This window comes from Perna viridis, chromosome 14, assembly GCF_037379345.1.
Source record: "Perna viridis isolate PV_CMFRI_1.1 ecotype Kerala chromosome 14, ASM3737934v1, whole genome shotgun sequence".
NCBI lineage: Eukaryota > Metazoa > Mollusca > Bivalvia > Mytilida > Mytilidae > Perna > Perna viridis.
In genome coordinates, this window is record NC_142458.1 from 6,760,914 (window position 1) to 6,782,227 (window position 21,314).

The following is a 21,314-nucleotide window of genomic DNA, read 5'->3' on the forward strand; positions in this document are numbered from 1 at the left end:
AAAGCCTAAAATTGCATAGATATTATATCTTAACGCCGGGTATGAACTAAAACAACGCTTTGGCTAAAATTTGATAAAGCAACAGTATGCTATAAGTGCAATTTAGTAACAGTTTTGGATCCGCTTAACAAAGATTTTCAAACTACATTGTATAATTAAACTCCATTATTATTGCTCTAGAACAGAGCTTTCAATTTGAAATAATTCTAGAATTGCTGCCACTATTTACATTCATTGTTATGGTAAAGTTAAGGTCAATTCGGGAACTGTGCGTGATCGCGCTTCCAAAATACTATAATAAACGCGTGTTCATTTGTTTTGAGAGGACTTATTGAACCACATTCAAGGTAAAACAAGTTCCTTGATATAAAACAAAACTATTATAGGTTTCCGCTGAAAGAATGTTCATGGTAGTATCACAGATGTGCGTCATCCGGTATCAAGGAAATGGTAAGTATTCTCTTTAATTCGATAATATCTGTATTTTCTTATCAAAATTGATCTACTTCAATGTAACAGCATCAGCTGCTATAATTCTGACGTACGTAAACATGAATAGACAAAATCATAGCTATATATCCACTAAATATTTATGTTGCACTTGCAAAAACGTATAAAATATATTGGTAACAAGCTAGCATCTTAGTTTAAATTGCACGAATAAAATCTGAATAAGGCAAAAAAATGCATGAAGACAACACAAATTTCTAAGTCTATCTAAATGGTTACTGAAAACTCTTTAATTTTGCCAAATAGACCATTTTGATTTAACAGCGGGATAGTTTTCGCGCATGCCTACTAGATATTTTCATTGGAAAAAATTTTTGTTCTACCACAATTTCTACCTTCCGGAAGAATATGTCACATATGTTCATCGAAGACTCCCTAAATTATTACCTACATTATATCTAAGCATACTTTCACCTCCCTCTTCCACGTAGTACTTATATTAGCAATCACCAAATGCACAAAGAGTTATCAAGAGAACCAAGATTTTAGCGTATCGAAAAGAGTATTGTTTCACTGACAGCTTAAACATGAGTATAAACGAGCCTTTAAGCTAGCGAAATAAAAGATACATTGTAGAGAACCAAGAAGCGCTTAGGTCTGCGAATGAATCTGATCGAGTTAAAGCCACTTACAGTAATTTGCGGAACATTATACCGCATTAAAGATGAACACCTGTGTGTTAATTATTGACATATGTTGGTTCATGAACACTTTATTGAATATAGAAAGTTTATTGACGATTCTCGATAGGACTGTCATCATTTTATGTATCATAAGTCTCATTTCATGTCATATTGTGGTTAGCAGATTTATATTCATCATGGTTGCCTAGACACATAACTTTTTTTCTATTGAATTACTTAATTTTGCAAAATGCATCTTCTGCGGAAAGTAAAGTCGACAGTAGAAATTAATTGTAATCGAGAAAAAAATATTCAGATATGCCAATTTCCCCTATTTATGAATGTTCTCAATTTGCCTAAAGATGCACGTGGAAAGTTACCTTTGGATAGTTAGTTTAAACATATTTTATGAAGTAATTTGCATATTTTAACATCAAGCCAAAACAATAGAATGAAAAGAACAATAGCAAATTAATTACAGGATTCAGAAACAAGACTTGAAATCTTACATCAGTCCTCTCCTGAAATCATGAACAATAATTATATCATTGATATATAGCAGCGCTCAAGGAAGTAGTGCTCTAGTGCTCATAACGTGCATTTGGTAAGTTTGGTGCAAAGTGAAGAGGTTGATATTTAATGTTCTATGTAGATTTACTCGGGTCATAAGGAATTTTCAAAATTATTCAGAAGAAGTAACTGTGTAATTTAGGTTGTTAATTTGAAGCGTTTGCTCTGTGTCAAAAAGTTTTGAACCTTGGTAAACATTTCAACGTTATACTCATCAGACATCTCATCTGATCCAAATAAGAGAATATTTGAAGTCAGTTGACCAGAATGTTGAAGTGTTTAGGCATGTTGTCACCTAAGCGACTGGTATAATGGACAAGAGAGTAAGAATTGACTCGCATAATGGGGATGGAGTAATGTTTTTGTCGAATAGATCTTTATTTAGCTCCCTACACTGAAGACGATGGATTTGACCTTTGCGTGATCCGCAATAATAATACGTTGGTTTTTTGAATACCTCATTTTCGAGATGAGTTTTGAAAATTTTTACTAATGGTGAGGTCTTAAGTACCAGTCCGCATGAAATTCAAACACTGTCAATGGTTAAGTGATTCATGATGTAGAAAAAGCAACGAAACAAATGAAGAAAATCATACATCCATCTCCCACTGTAATCAACCAAATGAAACTAAACCAAGAACGAAAACTTTTGCAAAGTGCCAATGTCATGTACAATCTATATAATTTTTATCGCAAAAGAAAAACTAAGGCTGGTTATGTGATCAGTAACTGTTTCTGAACTAGACGTAAAACTGAATTTGTTGGGTTTTTGACATGCATGAATCACCTTTTGTCTGATTTTTATAGAGACTGCCACTTAATATCATTTGGTAATGGGTTCCATAATCGATCGATAGCTGTTATACCTGGACATAAAGCTACAACAATAGCTGTAATCATTATTATTCTCCTAATGTAATCAATTATAGAATCAAATTCTTTCAGAAAGTCTGTAATTATAAAAATAACTAAATAGTACATTAGGTAAAATAATTGTTATTCGATCAATTATGTAGGAAGTAATGGAAGTAATGGAACCCCTCTCTGAGTTTAATGATTTTTTTATTATTATAAACGTCTATTTTTATTTATTTTTTTATAAACATTTTATTTATAAACGTTAATTTTTATTTATTTTTTTTAACTTTTTTTATTTATTTTATTTATTTTTATTTCTTATTTTTTTATTGTTGTTTTTTTTTTATTTCTTTTTATTTTTTTTTATTGTTGTTGCTTTTATTTATTTTCATTTATTTTGTTTATGGTTTTTCATAATTTTTACATAGTTACAAATGTAAAAAGAGACAGAACTTTTTAGTACTGACCAAAGAAAAAACTAATTGGTTGAGGTTCATTTGGTTTTTCTCATTGTTGTGTGTATGTGGGTGGGTGTTCTCATTGTTGTGTGTATGTGGGTGGGTGTTCTCATTGTTGTGTGTATGTGGGTGGGTGTTCCCATTGTTGTGTGTATGTGGGTGGGTGTTCTCATTGTTGTGTGTATGTGGGTGGGTGTTCTCATTGTTGTGTGTATGTGGGTGGGTGTTCTCATTGTTGTGTGTATGTGGGTGGGTGTTCCCATTGTTGTGTGTATGTGGGTGGGTGTTCCCATTGTTGTGTGTATGTGGGTGGGTGTTCTCATTGGTGTCTGCATGATGTTCGTTTATATTGTATATATGTAATGTTGCATTTCGTTTAGTAGATAGGTTTTTGGTATTTAATTAATCATTTGGTTGGCATAGGTTTTCAAAATTCCACTTAACGGTACAGGTGTGAATTTCATGGAGTTGATTTCATATTTACAATAAAAAGTAAATCAACTTAATTTTCTCAAGCGATTAATTTCGAGAACAAGAAAATATCGCGAAAAAAAAACCGAAACAAAAAAAAAAACACACAAAAAAAACCAAATAAGTATCTTCATGAAAGAATGGATTTTGTTACAGTATCGTACGCGAACTTCAATAACAAAAAAAGTGCATTGGATCTTAAATCTTGAAAACTAAATAAAGCGAAATTAATCGGTTTACAGGAACAGTTATAAAATTATATATATATATATATATATATATATATAAACTGCTCAAATACCTTGATTTTCACATACAGACAAGCAAAAAGAATATCTATTGTGTTTTCGTCATATAGTAAAGGCATATCTGTTATATCACCTTAACATAATTAAGAATGCAAAACCTTGACCTGAAATGTAAAGCTTCAGTGTGGAATGTAAAACATCAATTTGGAATTCTTAACCCTAACTTGGAGTGTAAAACATCATCCTAACTTTGACTGCAAAATTTTAAAATGGTATGAACTATTTACATTTTTTTTGTAACAGCTTATGTTAATTTTGTTATTCAAATGAATATGGTTTTCGCGGTTCAATTAATAACCGCCAAGACGTTGATGCATATTGTTTCATTCTAATGTTTTAATCAGTTTAAGAGGGTGTAAATGTAGAAACCAGGTAGTGGATGGCACATGACAAATTTTGCTTTCAAAAATTTTTTCACACCAATCATATATCAAATTCATCCTTTTCAAAGTTGAATTTTGTTTTGTTTTTATTATAAAAGAGAAATAAATTACATAGAAATCATTGAATTCATTGAATAAAAATGAAGTTATTCTTTAGCTAGAGCAGAATTAGGTTGCTTTGGTAGGAACTTTAAAAATATTTTTTGACCCATCCATTGTCGATTTAAAACGAACTTTATACTATTTGACTTTCATATGTTATGCATTACATTGGAATAAAATTATTCAGTTGATAAGTTTACCCTGTGCCACTCATATCAAAAGATCTGCCTGATTTTTACATGGACTAAAATCAATACTGATAATTTTTGCATCAATTCATACCATTTTAATGCCGGTGTCTTAAGAACAGATCAGATATACAGAAATAAAATTGACCAATAAAAACATCGTTCTTCGAACCAATATTAATTTTGTACAAAATCGTAAAGTTTAAATGTATTGAAAGGAATAAAACAATACCACTAAGCAAATACGACACAATGAAAACTTACTCATGCGGAAAGTTTATCCCATAAATCTTTTAAACCACCACTAGGTTATCCAGGCAATATTTATTAAGAAACCAACTTTCTTACCTTTATGTAATTATTTGCAGATCAAAGAAATTTATCATTTTTGATATAAAAGGTAACACCTGTGTATAGTAGTGTAACACGAGTGAAGAAACCTATTTACCAATCAAATTAACCCAAATGCATGCCAAAATCAAAACATAAATATATATATATATATTGACGATAAGGTTATCTGGGACACGTTCCTTTCATGGTTATGGGTTTTATCTGTTACCAAAACAAAGACCCTCGAACCGTAGGGGGGAAATATCACTCTGTGTCCCGGCCGATGTGAAAATATTTAATCGATCTACCAGAAAACTAAAAAAAGACTACGTGCATTTTTAATCTACGGAATTAAACTAAGTAGATTTTTTAATTTGTTTTATCAATTTGGCTTATTTGTAATATCAACTTCGCTTATATGTTATATCAAATTAGCTTATTTGTAATATCAACTAATCTAGCTTATGATATTAACATAGCAAACTTGCGATATCAACTAAGATAACTTATGATATCAACGTAGCAAAATTGTTCTATCAACTTGCTAACTTGTAATATCAACTTCGCTTTCTTGAAATATCAACTAAGATAACTGATGATATTAACCAAGGTAACTTGTGATACCACATAAGCTAGCTTGAAATATCAACTAAGCCTACTTGTGATTACATGTAAGTTAATTTTTTTATAAACTTTGCTTACTTGTTGTAACAACTTACCTTGTAATAGAAACTTAGAATTTAAATTGTTTTTACTTGACCTGATGGATGAATGTCTCATTGGCAATTTTACCATATATCCTATTTTTATTTCAGTTCACATATGTTTAGTTTTGATAAATAAAATAATGATATAATTTTACTCAATTGATAATTGTCGTTATCTGTCGGAATATGGATGTTTGGGGAACAAATGTTTCCATGTGGTTGATTTCAAAACGAAAAAGAAAGAGAGATTCGTCCTGTATTAAGCGCGAAGCAGAGGACCGACAGATGATGTCGAAACAACATTTTACACAGCAATTATCATTATCTTAATAGGTCAGTAGTTCAGACTTATAATGACCCGTTTTAGAGAAACAAAAATACCATCAATGCCCTTGACGCGGAAATCTGATGAATGTTTTTTTTTTCACTTGTATTCAAAGTCGAAATATTTTATTTTTTATCATTCGTTTATAGTAAACATAAGAGACTGACGAACTTCGGTTTAATATTTATTAAGAACTGGCCTTACATTATGTTATGTATTGAGTTTATTATTGGTCAGTAAATAGTAAATGGTAATTAACTAGACCAGGATTATGATTAATGTTGTATGCACAAACTCTCTCACGACCATCTGTTGATGGATCCCAGCATCACAGAATAAATATCTATAGTTTTATGTTAATAACATTTTATGACACTGTCCCCCGTTGAACATTACACTGGTTCAATTTATTGCTTTTTGACAAGTAAATATTTTGATTCGATTAAACGTAAGAAAATTGGCCATTGGTCAGAGTTAGAATTTTTAATGCTTTATTTATAATTTTTGGGAGGAGTTTTTGGTGTGTTATACTCTCTGCACTTTTTGTATCTTCAGTTAGCTTACTATCATGCTCCTCTCTTGTAACATCGACCGTTACTTACGGTATTTGTAAAATATTGTACCATCTATATAACATCATAATAAACGATATATTTAGAACAATGGAATAGTGGAATGCCCATCTCCTATTTATCATTTGGTTGCCTTCTCCGGACATATACTTTAATAGTTGAACAACGTGTCCCCAGTTGTTTACACTTATTATCGATCAACTCAATAATTTGAAAATCATACGTGTTGTTTACTTTCACAGATGTTTCCTTGTCTTCGCTTGTTGGTGTGTTTCTGCTTTTTCCTTTCTTTGTTTTTTATGTTAATCAATTGAGGTATTATGCTTTGTGTGTTTGTGTTTAATTTTGCTTTTTTTTATTAATAAGTACAAAGTTTGCATTGATTTTATTATTTTTAGTTTGCGTGCTTTTATTTTTTTTGTTGATATTTTTTATATTGCCATTACTTCTTCCCTTAACAAATGAAAATCCTTGACCAATATTAAGAATTCGGTCACGATAAAGGTCACTTGTGGTACACTGCGAAACTACTATAGGCGCGTTATCAAGTTAATTCGTGACAAAACAAATGTATAGTCCAAATAAAGATACAAGAGGGACAAAGCAAAACTTCGAGTCAAGCACTTAGTTATATAAAAAAAACAAATTTAATAAGGTGATGAGTTTTAGAACAACTTGGGACTTCTTTGCTTCTTTCTTTAACAATAAGTGGGAACGATCAATTTGATAGTGCCGGGCTTCTATCTTCTAAGGTGTTCATTTCATGTTACTAGAGGTATATTAAATGTAGTTCGTCTTGTGGAGTCAGGGACGAACAGTAACAATACCAAATAACAAATTTCCCATACAACACCAAGGACATGAAAAGCATTTCATGATTACAGCGATCAACATTTGTGCAAGGCTCTCCGGGATTAAAACTTACCACAAAAGATTTACTGAACATATACGTAGAAAAGTGTATATCCATCATCTAGGGAGCAAGTTCTCCAGACATGTTCAAACTTTATAGACCCGAAAAACAAATTTAAACAATGATTTAGAATGGGATATGAAGCATTGGTGTATCAAAAAGAAATCGGTCATTATGAAGTCTTGGATTAAATTCATGAACAAAACATATGCGAAATTACTGGCTGCGTCTTCGATTACTTACTGATTTAGGGTGTTTACCTTATAAAAGCAGCAAGATTGAAATGCGCTAGTCAGGTGATTTCCGCCCCCAACACTCAAAACTGCTTATCAGTTGTTTCTCCTTCTTCCGTAAAGGAATTCAGTATTCAGTTACTAGATCAAGTCATTAAGCGTATTGTGTGCAAAACTTGTAGTTAATTTTATACGTAATCTCATATTGCTTATTTCAAGTAAAACAGTACAAAAGCAAACACTGTGATGAGGTTAAGGAGGTAGACCTAGGGTTAAGGACACAACTCTTAAAAATCATTGGAACGTTTGTATTCAGCATTTTACATCAATATCATGTAAGCCACAAAGTAACTAAGATTGATTTCATTCTGTGTCAAATGAAAGCTTGATAGGCTTTGGTGAAATTGAATATGATACAAACATATCACTGACTTCATGAATTATGTCCCTTACCCTAGGTCTACCTTCTTGAAGCTAGAAATGTTATATTGTCAGTTTGTACGTCCGTCTGCCAAATCGAGTACCCAATGAAACTTAGTATGAGAATATGACTTCGATTGGAGATGTGATTCAAGCACAATACATCAGATGAGATAATTAATCCTTTCTTTTATTTTTCATAATAGTTATCTTTGAGAGGGAAAACGCAGAGTTCTATTATTTAGATATACCATAAGTAAATAAGGTCCATTATATATGAGAATGCTTTGAAAAAAAAAAAACGCAAACGTAGGTAAATGGAATACATTCCGCGATGTCCACAGAATTATAGCTCCAAAAACGTCTCAAAAGAAGAAAAGTATGGCCAACATTAATCTTAAGGAGTAACCCTAGGGTAAGGGACATGACTCTTGCAATCAGTGATATGTTTGTATCATATTCAATTTCACCAAAGCCTATCAAGCTTTCATTTGAAAATCCATCTAAATTACTTTGATCCTTACTTGAGATTGATGCAAACAATCGTTCCAATGCTTTGCAAGAGTGGATTCCCTTACCTAAGGTCTACCTCCTTAACGATAATAATAGACGCAGAGCTGACAGCCTGTCAAGAATTGAAACAAATATAGACGGTTGTGAATTCCCAAAGATTCTCTTAGATATCAAATCAAGTCAGGTAGTTTTAAAAACTATTAATGTAGACTATTAAAAGTAGCAAAATTAATATTATTTATTTTATTAGCTATTCGAAAAGTGTTGGATTATACACTATTTTAGGATATTCGGGTGTTTGAATGGACAGTTCCAATTAGTAGATTTTAATGAGAGTTAAAATTGGAGACCTACATTTTCTGTTTAGTTGAAATAAAGAAGCAGCATATTTGTTTTTATGACTCGGCACACTAAAAATAAAATCGTCTGATCACTTTTGGGTCAAGACAAACTAATTTTATTATGTCCTTGTAGCCGACGCTTAGTAAAAGATACTTAAATTTCTTTCATGAGGTCTAAACTTATTCTTCTCCTATGTCACTCTACATCTTATTATGTAATTCAGACCGTATAAATGAAAGGAGTTTTCATAAAATAAAACATACCTTGACATGCAAAAGGCAAAAAGACAAATTATGACATAACTCTATTTTGCAACATCACTCAAAATTAAGATGATATAAATGAAAAATAAGTTTATATGTTTATAAGGAATAGTCTTTGTAAGAATCATGCAAATTCTGTAATTTGTGATACACCCTAAAAGAGTTACACATTTTTTATTTCTGTGATTAAATTGCTTTATAGGTCTGTATGATAAAATGTATAATTATTCATTTCAATCTGTCTGATCTTAAGAGATAATCAACTTTGAAAACCAAACAGTTTCTATTACATTTTGGTGTAATTTACAGAGTTATCTACCTTACTTTTGTATGCTACAGTGCATTCTATATAATTTTGATCTCTTATAAAGCCATATAATATTTTTGTTTACTAAAGCATTTTAAACAAGATATCAAAAATAAAAATATGTAGGTTTTCCAACCTTGAATCAAATTTTGCATGATTCTTAGCTGGTGTGCTACCTAAAGTGCATATCTTCACCTTATTTTGATTTATATTTCGGACAAACAGACCCATCCTGGAGACGTGTGACTGAACAGTAAACGCTACCGCTAAATCAAACAAAAACTATGCTACTAGAAGTACAATTGCTTGTTTAATGTCTATGTCTATTACGGAAAACTGTTTCACACTTTATGCACAGTTTAAGAATAATTAAGGGAACCAAGGTTATAGCGGTAATAAAATGAATGTAATCCAGGGACAAAGACCAGACATGAAAAACAGACACAAACAACGAAGAACACAAAGTAACTATAATCATACATACAAAGTAACAAAAGCAAATGAGCAGTTACAACTGGGAGCATGGACCAAGTGCATCGGTAGGGTAAGCGTCCACTGCTTGTCTAGACGAAAGAAATATTTGATACTTGTGAAATCACTTTTTGGGGCATGAATCGTAAATTTGAAGGTCACCAGTTAAGTTTAAAGACAGCGCCTTAGCAGTGTCTGACTAAGTTTGTTTGTTTTGCCAAATGGAAATCGAGGAAAAAAACACCACAATTAATCTCTTCTGGTGGAAACGTCAAATATATCTGTTTTATCCAACTTTAACTTGCATCGTCTGCGTATGCGTTCAAAATAGGGGCCGACCCTTCAATGTATACTCACATATTTATAATTTCCAGAATTTATACATGTTGTAATTGAATACTTTGGTAACAGATCTTCGAACTTTGCATTGATTTCAGAGTTGGGTGTAGTTTAGACTTGATTTCATACATGAATATATAAATAAGTATCTTTGTATTAACATCCTATGTTGATCTTCGCCATGCATGCTATGTATCTACATAGTAATGCGCAAGCATATAAGATGGTAGAGTTTCCTCATCCCTTTAAACTTCTTATATATATTACTTGGCTGTAATTGCACACCGTTAAAGATCTTCTACTCTCTTACACGATGTCATAAGAGGTTGCCCTATCCAATTACATCGTATGTTGATGTTCACGTTCTAGATTTACTTCCTGGAAGTATTAATTGGTTACTCTATAGCCTAGTTGGCCGTGTGGTCTAGAGCTTTGGGCTTAGTACAAGCAGTCTTGCCATATATCTCACACAAAAGAGAAGAGGTTCGATTCGACTCCCGCCGAAGGAACGACCAACTTTGCATCACACATTAGTGACCTCGCATCGACTCCAGAATTAGGTTGTAGCTTAGACACAACGTCTCAGAATGTGACGACTCTATTCGCTGCACTGCTCTATCGGATCAAATTGCACGTGTAAAGTGAAATCTAGGTTGTTTTCACTTGGTTGACTTGCCCTTTCTTATCATCTGAACACACAAGTCATTGTTATAAACGTATTTATGCATTGACTATGTAAATTATTTATTGTAAGTAATGTGTCTTTTTGGTATCAACATATTTTATTCCTAAGGTTACTCGCAATTTGTTTGGACATAAGTTAAACCAACCTACATGGGTCCTTACCTCATACATAAGTACAAGTTTTTTGTGATCATGCGTAAGCAACAAAACGTAATATGCAATGTCGTGCTAATCTACCGCCACAGGAATCTAAATTGCCTGACCCTACCCACCTCTTCTTATTTCCAGTGGCAATCAAAATTTATCGACCTCATTATCCTTGTGTCCCATCCCATTTTTCATTTCATCATCATTTCATGTTCATTTTATCATCCATTTCATGTTCATCGCCTGAATATAGCTGCAATATTGCTGTTCGGGCGTTAGACCCCAACAATCAATCAATCAATCGTGCTAATCTTTGTAAATGAATGATGATGTCTGCTTCTTGTAACAATATATGTTTTTGTCTGAATGTATGAATTGGACTTCAAACTCGAATTCATAAATATATTCAAAGGTAACTAAGTCAAAATATTATAAACAATACCAAAACGTCCGCAGTGGGAACATTCAAATACGTCAAAATAAAAAAAATAAATAAATAAAAACTTGGCCTAAGTCTGAACAGGTTAAACAAAGACGATCCACATATACAATATAGCAAACTGAAAAAAAAATTAAAAACGTTAAACTGAAGATAAGGGAAACAAGACGACACACAAAAAATGTATGAAAAATATAATTAAGAAATAATTCATGGATGGGTAGATTTGTACTCATTTTAATATGAGTACGGCATTTATATTCGATTATTTAACACCGATCGACAGTGAGGTGTTGAATGAGAATATAAATGCCAAACTCATGTTAAAATGAATATAAATCTACCTCCAGATGAATTATTTATTTTCTAATATGACAAATACGGTAATTTTTGTGACAAAAAAATTCCAAGGCGTAGCCAAAATAACGGTTGTTCTGTTTAAACTTCCCCGTATGGATTAATTAAGAAATAAACCACATATCCAAGTAAACCATCTATTGGATAAGTATCAGTATCAGTATCAGTATAGTATTTCATAACCTCTCAGCCGTTAAATCATCGCGTAAACGTTTTTAAATTAGTCTTTTGTCTCGAAACGACAGCGGGAGAGACAGTGCGCAGGTGCTAAAGGTGGGGTTGTACCGACATATACTGTTTGACGATATAAACGGATAGAAAGGTCTGACAAATTCCCAACGATGTTAGAACTGTCAAATTTTGCGATGCAAATTTTTGGTCGTTCCCTCCGCGGGACTTGAACTATATATATTCAGATTTGTACGTCGCAGTTACCTTTGCTTTTTATGAATACAGAGTGTAATCAATGATTCGAAATATTCAGATTGCGTCTTATTCATATTTGTATAGAATTTGGTCTGATTCGAATTTATAATTATGCATTTTAATCTATCCTTTACGGTATGTTTTCTACATTTAAGGCAAAGTTAGGGATGACCCAAGAAACCTGAGAGTGAAACGGTTTCAATTGTGTCATAGTCTTGGTAATTTTAAGCAAGACACAAAGCTTAAGATAATTTATAAAAGGAAAAGTAAATTTGTGTTTTTGAATTAATACCTCGCAATACAATTAAACAAACAAAATTTTATCCATTAAATCCATTCTTATCACGTGATCAAAAATAGGCAGCTTTCTTTATTTCTATACAAATAAGTTCATATTTCACATCAATTTGAAACATTACACGACCTTTATGACCACTACTATAAAAAGTGTCCCTTTTATAAATTGAAATTCTGACACAAGGAGTAAAATTTCTTCTCCACATTTAATGCACTAGGTTAAGTTCAGATTTTATTCTGAATACGACGTGTCCTTCATTTTGGACAATGGTTGGTACTGCATTTAGATTTACTATAAATCTACCGAAATATAAAGGAACAGCCAATTACCCCTCATCAATAGGATAATGTTTTACAACTGTTAACCGGGAATTTTTTGCATCGTCTTCATTCTTTTCCCGGTTTCAGCGATCAATCTTCTTTTGCACAGTCTCCAACTCGTGGTCGTTCTCCAAATCGAACTATATATGTTCTTCGAAGAAAATAAGAATAATAAAACTGTCTTTCGGAATTAGTGAAAATTCTACTGCCGTAGTAGATGAAAGGTTTTGTGTGTTTGATTGTATTAGGCGTCATTCCTGTTCAAAATTGATTGATTGATTGAGTTCGAATATTAGTCTTAATGTGATTAAAACTGCCAATACAATACAAAATACGAAACTGCGCCAATACGGGATTTACCCGTCCAATACAGGATTTAACCATCTAATATAGCTCTTACCGTCCAGTACGTCGTCTTGCCCTGGTTAAATTCCATATTGCCAAGGCCAATATGACGAATAAGACTAGTTAGTTTATAAAGGAATAATTGCATAGGGTTTTTAATATTTAATGAGTTATTGATCCCCGGCTTGCAATATTGGACTCCGACTACGCCTTAGTCTAATATGGCTAGCCTCGGACCAATAACTAAGCCAATATGAAAAACCTTATGCAATGATATTAACATTCAAGCTGGGATATCAGACACGCCTGATGGGTCATTTAAATGCTACGTACAATAATGTTTGTTACCGTAAGAAATGTTTGTCTTGACGAAAAATTTGACTGACTGATTTTCGTGTAAAATAGATAGTATAGCATTCTGATGGGTCCATTCTAAGTGTGTGTGTGTGTGTGTGTGTGTGTGTGTGTGTGTGTGTGTGAAGGTTGAATCGATTGATGTCTTTTTTTGTCTGAACGAAGCAAATGTTTTGTTCTATGGTGCATTAATTTGATTATCAGTAATTGACTAAAACTTCATTTTTTAGGGATTTCAATTTTTCTTGAAAAATAAAATTTCTGAAATTTAAATTGCCGTAAAAAAAGTTACAATCCAAACTGTACTCAATTTAGGTTTGGTCACTAAAAGAATCTTGCTTGAACCGTAACATCTTATTATTGGCTCTCGAAAGAGATAAACTTTTTTAACATGACTTTCGTAGCATTAAACACAAAACAAGTGGTAAATGGTCAGAAATGTTTTTAATATTTCATTAATTTATTATTATTATTATTATTATTATTATTATTATTATTATTATGCAATTTCAATTGTTTCGTTATTAAAGTAGAGGATAGGAATGTCAAATGGCCTTAGAAAAAGAAGTTAAGATTTACAAGAAATTTAAGATGTGTTTATTGAAGTTCTTGCACACTTGGCAATAATAAAAATGTTGTCTATTGAAAAATAACATAATTTTTCCATGTGCATATTGTTTATTGCGCGAAGTGTAATAAACAAAATATGCATAAGGAAAATGCATGTTATTTTTTAATTGACAAAATTTTTATCATAGCCAATTCTTATAAATTAATTTCAAAACATATTTTTATCTTTAAACATGAGAAAAGTAACTCTGAATTTAACTGAATAAGTGCGTGTCAATATTTTTTTTATCCATTGAGATGTAACAAAATTATTTTAACTAATTAGATTACAGTATTTATCTCAAATTGATTTATTTAAGAATAATAGAGGAGAAAAGCAGCTCGTCTATTAAGAAAACTTAAAATTAATTTACCTTTACGCTTACCCTACCGGTGCACCTGGTCCATGCTCCCAGTTTTTAGTGGAGTCCGTGTTGCTCATTTGCTTTTGTTACTTTGTGTGTATAATTTGAGTTACTTTATGTTCTTCGTTATGTATATATGTTTTCCATGTCTGTTCTTTGCCATTGGATTACATTTTTTTATTACCGCTTTAAACTTGGTTCCCTTGATTACTCGCTCAGGTTTTGAATACTGATTACGATGTTACTTTAGCGTGTGAAACATTGGGAAACATTACAAAGTATTAAGGATATTCATTGAAGAATATATTTCCTCATACAAAACAAATGCTGATTTTGGCATCCGCGATAACCATTTGTATAATCCTTAGCTGCTTTGAGTTTAGATTCAAATACTTGCTGAAGCAACGTCTTGGATATCTTTATACAGAATCTCAATTCTTATCAGATGAAAACTTAGTTGTCAAAGAAATAAAATAATTAATATGCAAAAACTATCGAAATTTTGTGAAAACGCTCTACAGTCAAACCTGTGGCAACGACCGCCTTATTTTTTACAATAACATACAATGATATATAAACAAAGCGAAGATCATGAAACCGAACTTACCTGTACAGTAAAATAGCTAGATGGGTTTTGTATTGAAGCTCTGAAGTGATGGGGTACCTTAAATCTGATTTAACCACGTGATCAGCACCCAAGTACCTTCACTAATTTACTCTCTTCACCATGTATGTCGACAAAATTCTTTCTGGGTTTGATATGCATTCCCGTATATCCTTATTCGGGTTGAAGAACTTACTTAATCAAAAAACTTTAATAGGGAAGTATTTACAAAATCACAAAAAGACTTCAAATATTCATTACATGATAAATATTTCAGTCCTTCATTTATGAACGCCTTAACTGTGCAAGTGGTGCATATTACTTTGTTCAGATAGCGAACGTTATACGAACATGTTACACCTTTTCTTCAGGCCCGTATCTTTGTGAGTCATTGAGCTGGGACTTATCAGTGTCTAGATTTTTTTTGCAAAAAAATAACACAATGAATTAATTTGCACAAAAGCAAATGTCGATACGTCTTTTAATTTATGAAGAAAACCCGTTATATATTTTTAACCACTTCCTGGTTCATTAAATATCATTCCCCTAGTCTAAAGGCTCTGCTATACAGGATCACTACACATTAGCACTAGTTATAACAAATCCACACGGCTATTTCCGTTGTACTGAACTTATTTGTATAAAGAGACGGGGTTAAGTATTGAGTACTGTAATAACGAACACACCCTCTGTTCAGAAGATATCATTTTACCCTCTGTATGATTCTGCAGAGAACTTATACTAATTGATCAATGACTTTTATAAAATCATGATATTCGAACCAAGATTTTCGCGTATTCATTAATTCGATTCGTACCTTCTATACAGTGAAATGATTTGTCGAATGTGACAATGCATTTTAAAAATCCTAATTTATACTACTATTTTGCAGAAAATAATACTTGTCTCAAAAAAGGAACAATATCACGAAATGTGATTAGTTAAACTTTCGAACAATAAATTAAACTTGAAAATACGTGTTTTGTCATTTGTCGATATTATTGACTGTTATAGCATTTAATAGTTACATTATTAAGAATGAGTAGTCTGTCATAAGCAGCATTATAACCAAATATTTAGGAACATAAGAATCAAACAATTGTATATTAGAAGAATTTTAAAAACAAATCGAAATGGGAAGCAAAAACATCTCGCGTCATTAAAAAATAAAGGCTCATTTTTTAGCGCATTTGAATGTTGTAATACTGCAAATGTTGGTGAATAAATATGCATTGCATATGCGTTCACTTACAACTAAAACAGGTTGCCTCTTTTTCTCAAAATCCCATTCAAACATAGAGCGTAATTTCCAAGGGATAGTTGTTCATTTTCTACTTGGGTGTTACTAGTACTTTGTTCTGTATGTAGTTTGTTATTGTTTTTTTCAGTTATTTTCTTTCTGTTCATTCTCCTTGATTTATATTCTTTGCGATTACCGTTTAAATCCCGATTCGCTTTTCTAATAGTACTTTGGCTGATCGTTTGAGTGTTACATGTGCAAGTCTTTTGTGTGAGTTAATTTTTCTTGTTGCCATTTAGGTATTCCCGAATTAATGCTGGCCATGGATGTTCTGGTACTGATGCGATAGCCAGTTATCGTAACACTTATCAGTAAACTCTGAATTTGAAAAGGGGCGGGCTATATTTGCTGGTTAAAACTAGGCAGATTTTAGGGAAAAAAGTATTCAAACATTTTTACGAATTCTACTTTTGACAATTGCTTACACTTAGTTCCCAGGTTCATAGTTCATATTTCAAAGATGGGACTTTTAGACAGACCACTCAAATACGCTAAAAAATGCACCCACGAATATTACCCACCTACCCACCTCACTTTACTGCACGGCATCAATATACACAAATGTTAAAATAATTTTAAATGTGAATCTCAAACGAAATTTTGCAATGAAAAATAGCGTGACCAAATATACTATATTTTTGTAATCCGAGACGGCATATACAGTGTTGTTGACTTTACAATATAATCAGGTTCCGGTAATTTAAATATCTGGGTTAACAAATTCTTTGACGTTGTTGGTAGATCGACTTTTAAGCAAATGGTAATGGTAAAATAACCGAAATGATTAACTCAAAGCAGAACTGAAAAAAAAAGAAATATTAAAAAGGAGTCAGTATAACCAATGTCAATATTAAGGGGGAAAAAAAAGAATCTTCAAAACAAACAGAATGGTCCAAACTTGGTACGAGCATATCCGAACGAAATGATGGGTTAAACTAGGTTTTAAAGAACGCTAAACCTTCCGCTTCCACTATGGTTAAATTTTTCCCATTCAACATTTCTAAATATCTAAAATAAAACTTGTTCAGGCAACGTTTGTGATGTATATTTCAATAACCCTCGTCCAAAAGTCTGACTCAAAGGTTCTACAACTGCGGTCATTAACTTGTCAACTGTAAGGTCTTTCCTCATTCATCATTATAAATGCCTCTTATTTTACACATCGACTTATATGAGATACAATACCGTTGTTTCTAGCTAAAGGATACTACAAATGCATACTTTGTCGTCCCGGACTTGACTTTTTATGAGCAACTCGGCGGGTGTTTCTGGAAAAGCAGCAGACGCTTACCTTACCGGCGCAACTAGTTTTTAGTGGAGTCCCAGTTGCTCAGTTGCTATTTTTACTTTGTATGTATCATTCTAGTTACTTTATGCTTATTGTTGTGTATATCTTTTCCCCATGTTTGATCTTTGTCCATTGAATACTCTTTCGACCAGTAGCTACTCATAGGTTTTTTGTAACAACCGTGTGACCTATTTCCTGGCTTGTTCTTATTTGTTTCCTTTTCATTTTTCTATCTCGTCTGTTTTATCTCAAGTGTTTATCATGGGCATTGAGGTTACTTCAAATAGACCGAAAAAAAATATAAGTCATTCCTTAGAATTCAATTTTCGTGTCCAAATCTCACGAATTAAATCATTCATAGGGTTGATGACGTCACAGTCAAATAACAAAATTTGGTCTGTAAGGTAATGGATAATTTGTTTTTATCAAATCATAAATCGTACTATTCCTATAATTAAATTAGATCGTGACTGTCTTTATCTTGGGTCTTAACAATTATATCAAAAGTCACAAAACTAAAACAATGTTTTGATTCAGTCCGTCATGTGACTTGACTATCCTACTGATGACTGCTGCCCAAGGGCTGATATGGATCGAAGGTTTGAAGCAGGGATGATATGTAACAATGCAATGACATGATCTTTTTATCACTGATTTATGAATGATTTTGAAACTGATTTATTCAACGGGTCATAGTTTTCCTTTCCTCGTTTGTCTACCCCGGACTTGACTTTTTATGAGCAACTCGGCGGGTGTTTCTAGAAAAGCAGAGGACGCTTACCCTACCGGTGCACCTGGTCCATGCTCCCAGTTTTTAGTGGAATCCGAGTTGCTCATTTACTTTTGTTACTTTGTATGTATGATTTTAGTTACTATATGTTCTTTGTTGTGTATGTCTGTTTTCCATGTCTGGTCTTTGTCTCTGGATTACATTCTTTTGATTACCGCTATTTTGGCGGGATAACTATTGACAATTTTTAGGGAAAAAAAAACGCGAATATTTTGCTAAATCTGACTTGGGCAAATATTATGTGGTGCATTTAGTACTCAGTTCAAAGTTGATGTACATTTAGAATAAATTTATTTTTACACAGTCCACTCAAATCTATATCGTACAATTTATATTATACTATAAATACGTTTAAATCTGAATAAAACGAATGTTCACGGTCATACATGGCGTGATTAAAGGTGTCATATTTGATAACCTACGACGGCATATACTGTTCACAATACAAAAACAGTTTTCTGTCATTCAATTTTTAGGACCATAAATTTCTTTGACGTTTGTTATCAAGGGTAATCAAGGAAACCAAGATTCTAGCGGAAATCAAAAGAATGTAATCCAGGGACAAAGACCAGACATGGAAAACAGACACACACAACAAAGAGCATACAATAACGAAAATAATACGCACAAAGAAATAAAAGTAAAAACTCGGACACCACTTTTACTGGGAGCATGAATATAAATGTGTGAAATTGATTTGATAAACAAACACAAACATTACATAATTATTTAAATTAATGAAATATCTTAAATATTCATAAAATATAAACAATGGTAGTACTACTTATTACTACAAGTTATGGATGCATGGCACTTAAACTTAATAGTACTTTACAGTCTTTCACTGAATACTTTAAGCGAATCTCAAACTATATATTGCACTTAAGGTATGCTAGTTTGCTGGCTCGTTTTGAATCGAACAGTTTTGAAATAGAGGTATCAGAACCTCTGTATAAATTTGAATAGTTTATAAATACTATTGTCATATGCTTAGGTTGCAAATATAAAAATGAGACAGTCAATCACTTTGTCAGTGTGTGAGTTATTTCCCTTTGTAATAATATTATTCCGATAATTTTGGAACAAACGAACAAACTTAAAAACAAATAAACAAGCAATAAATGTCCATAAAACTATCGACGGAAATATGAAGTAATGAATCTATTTGATTAACTATGAACAATCATAGTATCGAAAGTGCAAGAAAGGTAGACAACGTGAAACCAATTTAAAACCACGGATAAACCGACGTGTTCTGGATAGGTGAGTAATTCCTGCTTCTTGCGAGACACTGCCCATGTTTTTCGTAGAGTTCAAGGTAAATATGTCTCTGAGATTTATGCGTTTTACGAAATATCGTGATGAACCCCATATAAACTCGATGATGAACTCAAATGCTCTGAATGTTAGACTAATTTCGGCTGCTTGATATATACTTGCCCTGTTTTTCGTAGAGTTCAAGATTAAAGATGTCTCCGATGGTCGCAGCGTTTTCGAAACTGTTAAGAAGAAACCTACTTATTTTTAAAGCTATAAAAAGAGATGAAAAGGAATAAGGAAAATTGTATCGATCAATCTTACGTCATGTCCTCTACCATAATGTGTGCATGACATTGTCATCCGTTTCTATTTCTCAAGACGAATCCTAATTTAAATCAACACAGACAGTATGTCTGATTTAATGGAGCAAAAAGGGACAATGGATTTGTTTTCTACATTCACTTTGATAACCTGATACTGATACAGGTTTACTGTACCTTTCTTATTGTGCATCCCAGTTTCAATTACAAAATAAAGTGATCTCTAGTCATGCAATGTATTTGAAGGTGTATTTTTTCGCATGACGTTAAAATTTCAAAATGTTAAAATGCATTATTACTGTAAACACCAGTAGTATGCATATATTCATATAACCTGTGTTATTAGCAGATACAAATTAGATAGAATGTACTGTAGAATTCAAAATTCAGGGATATAACTCTATAAATATTACTAAATTACAAAAGGATCTGTTGGATTTTCATATCATTATATAGACCCACAAAACAACTTATTAACACAAATATCAATGTGTGTCCTTTTTGAGGTGTATCATATATTACAGAGTTTGCATTAACTGCGATAACTGATAACGATATATGATTACCGTTTCTGTTTTATAGTATAGTACCGTTTCAATTAAATAAATATGTTGTCTAGCCATGCAATGCTTTTGACTTTGTTTCCTTCGCATGACGTTAAAATATAAAACTTTAGAACGCACCACTTGTAAGCACTAGTATTATGCATTTACAGTGAACTCTGTAAACTGAGCCCTGTTTAAACAAAAATATCTGTCTAAAACAGACCCTTTTTGAAGTCTCTACATATTACAAATGTAGTTTGGACCTGTGTAAACCAATCAACTGTGTAAAGCTTACAAATTATACAGTCAAAGAGGGATTCGGTTTTGACAGGTGTCACTGTAGTCGAACTGTATTGTACCATGGTATTCCTCATTTGTTGATAACATTGGTGTATTATAGAATTAATGTATATCAGTTCAACATTAACTAGGGCATTGAGAGAGTGTTCAAATTAATCAAATAGGTCGAGCAGTCGTCGATACTAAAATATAAACCTAAAAACTTACTTTAAGACATAATAGGACATAACTGACTCTTTAATAGAAAACGTGACTTCTCTGATGAAAACACTCTTTTATTTCTATTACCTCATCATCATGAAATTAAAATAACAAAGTTTGCACCATTTCAGAATTATTTCACTTAGTTTCTGG

At 32.3% G+C, this 21,314-nt stretch overlaps 1 protein-coding gene across 3 annotated transcripts in view; it reads right to left on the reverse strand.

Annotated features, from left to right (window-relative positions):
• Positions 1 to 15,235, reverse strand: part of LOC148597956 (sodium-dependent phosphate transporter 1-A-like) — a 44,421-nt gene extending 29,186 nt beyond the window's left edge. Inside the window, exon 1 of one of the 3 annotated variants that reach the window (XM_088559914.1) lies at positions 15,161 to 15,235. The gene's annotated coding sequence lies outside the window, so the exon portion shown is untranslated. Of the gene's footprint in view, positions 1 to 4,735; positions 4,761 to 4,819; positions 4,897 to 15,160 lie in introns of those variants that run through there. The other 2 variants (XM_088559915.1, XM_088559917.1) reach the window with 2 other exon arrangements.
• Positions 15,236 to 21,314: the final 6,079 nt, after the last annotated feature.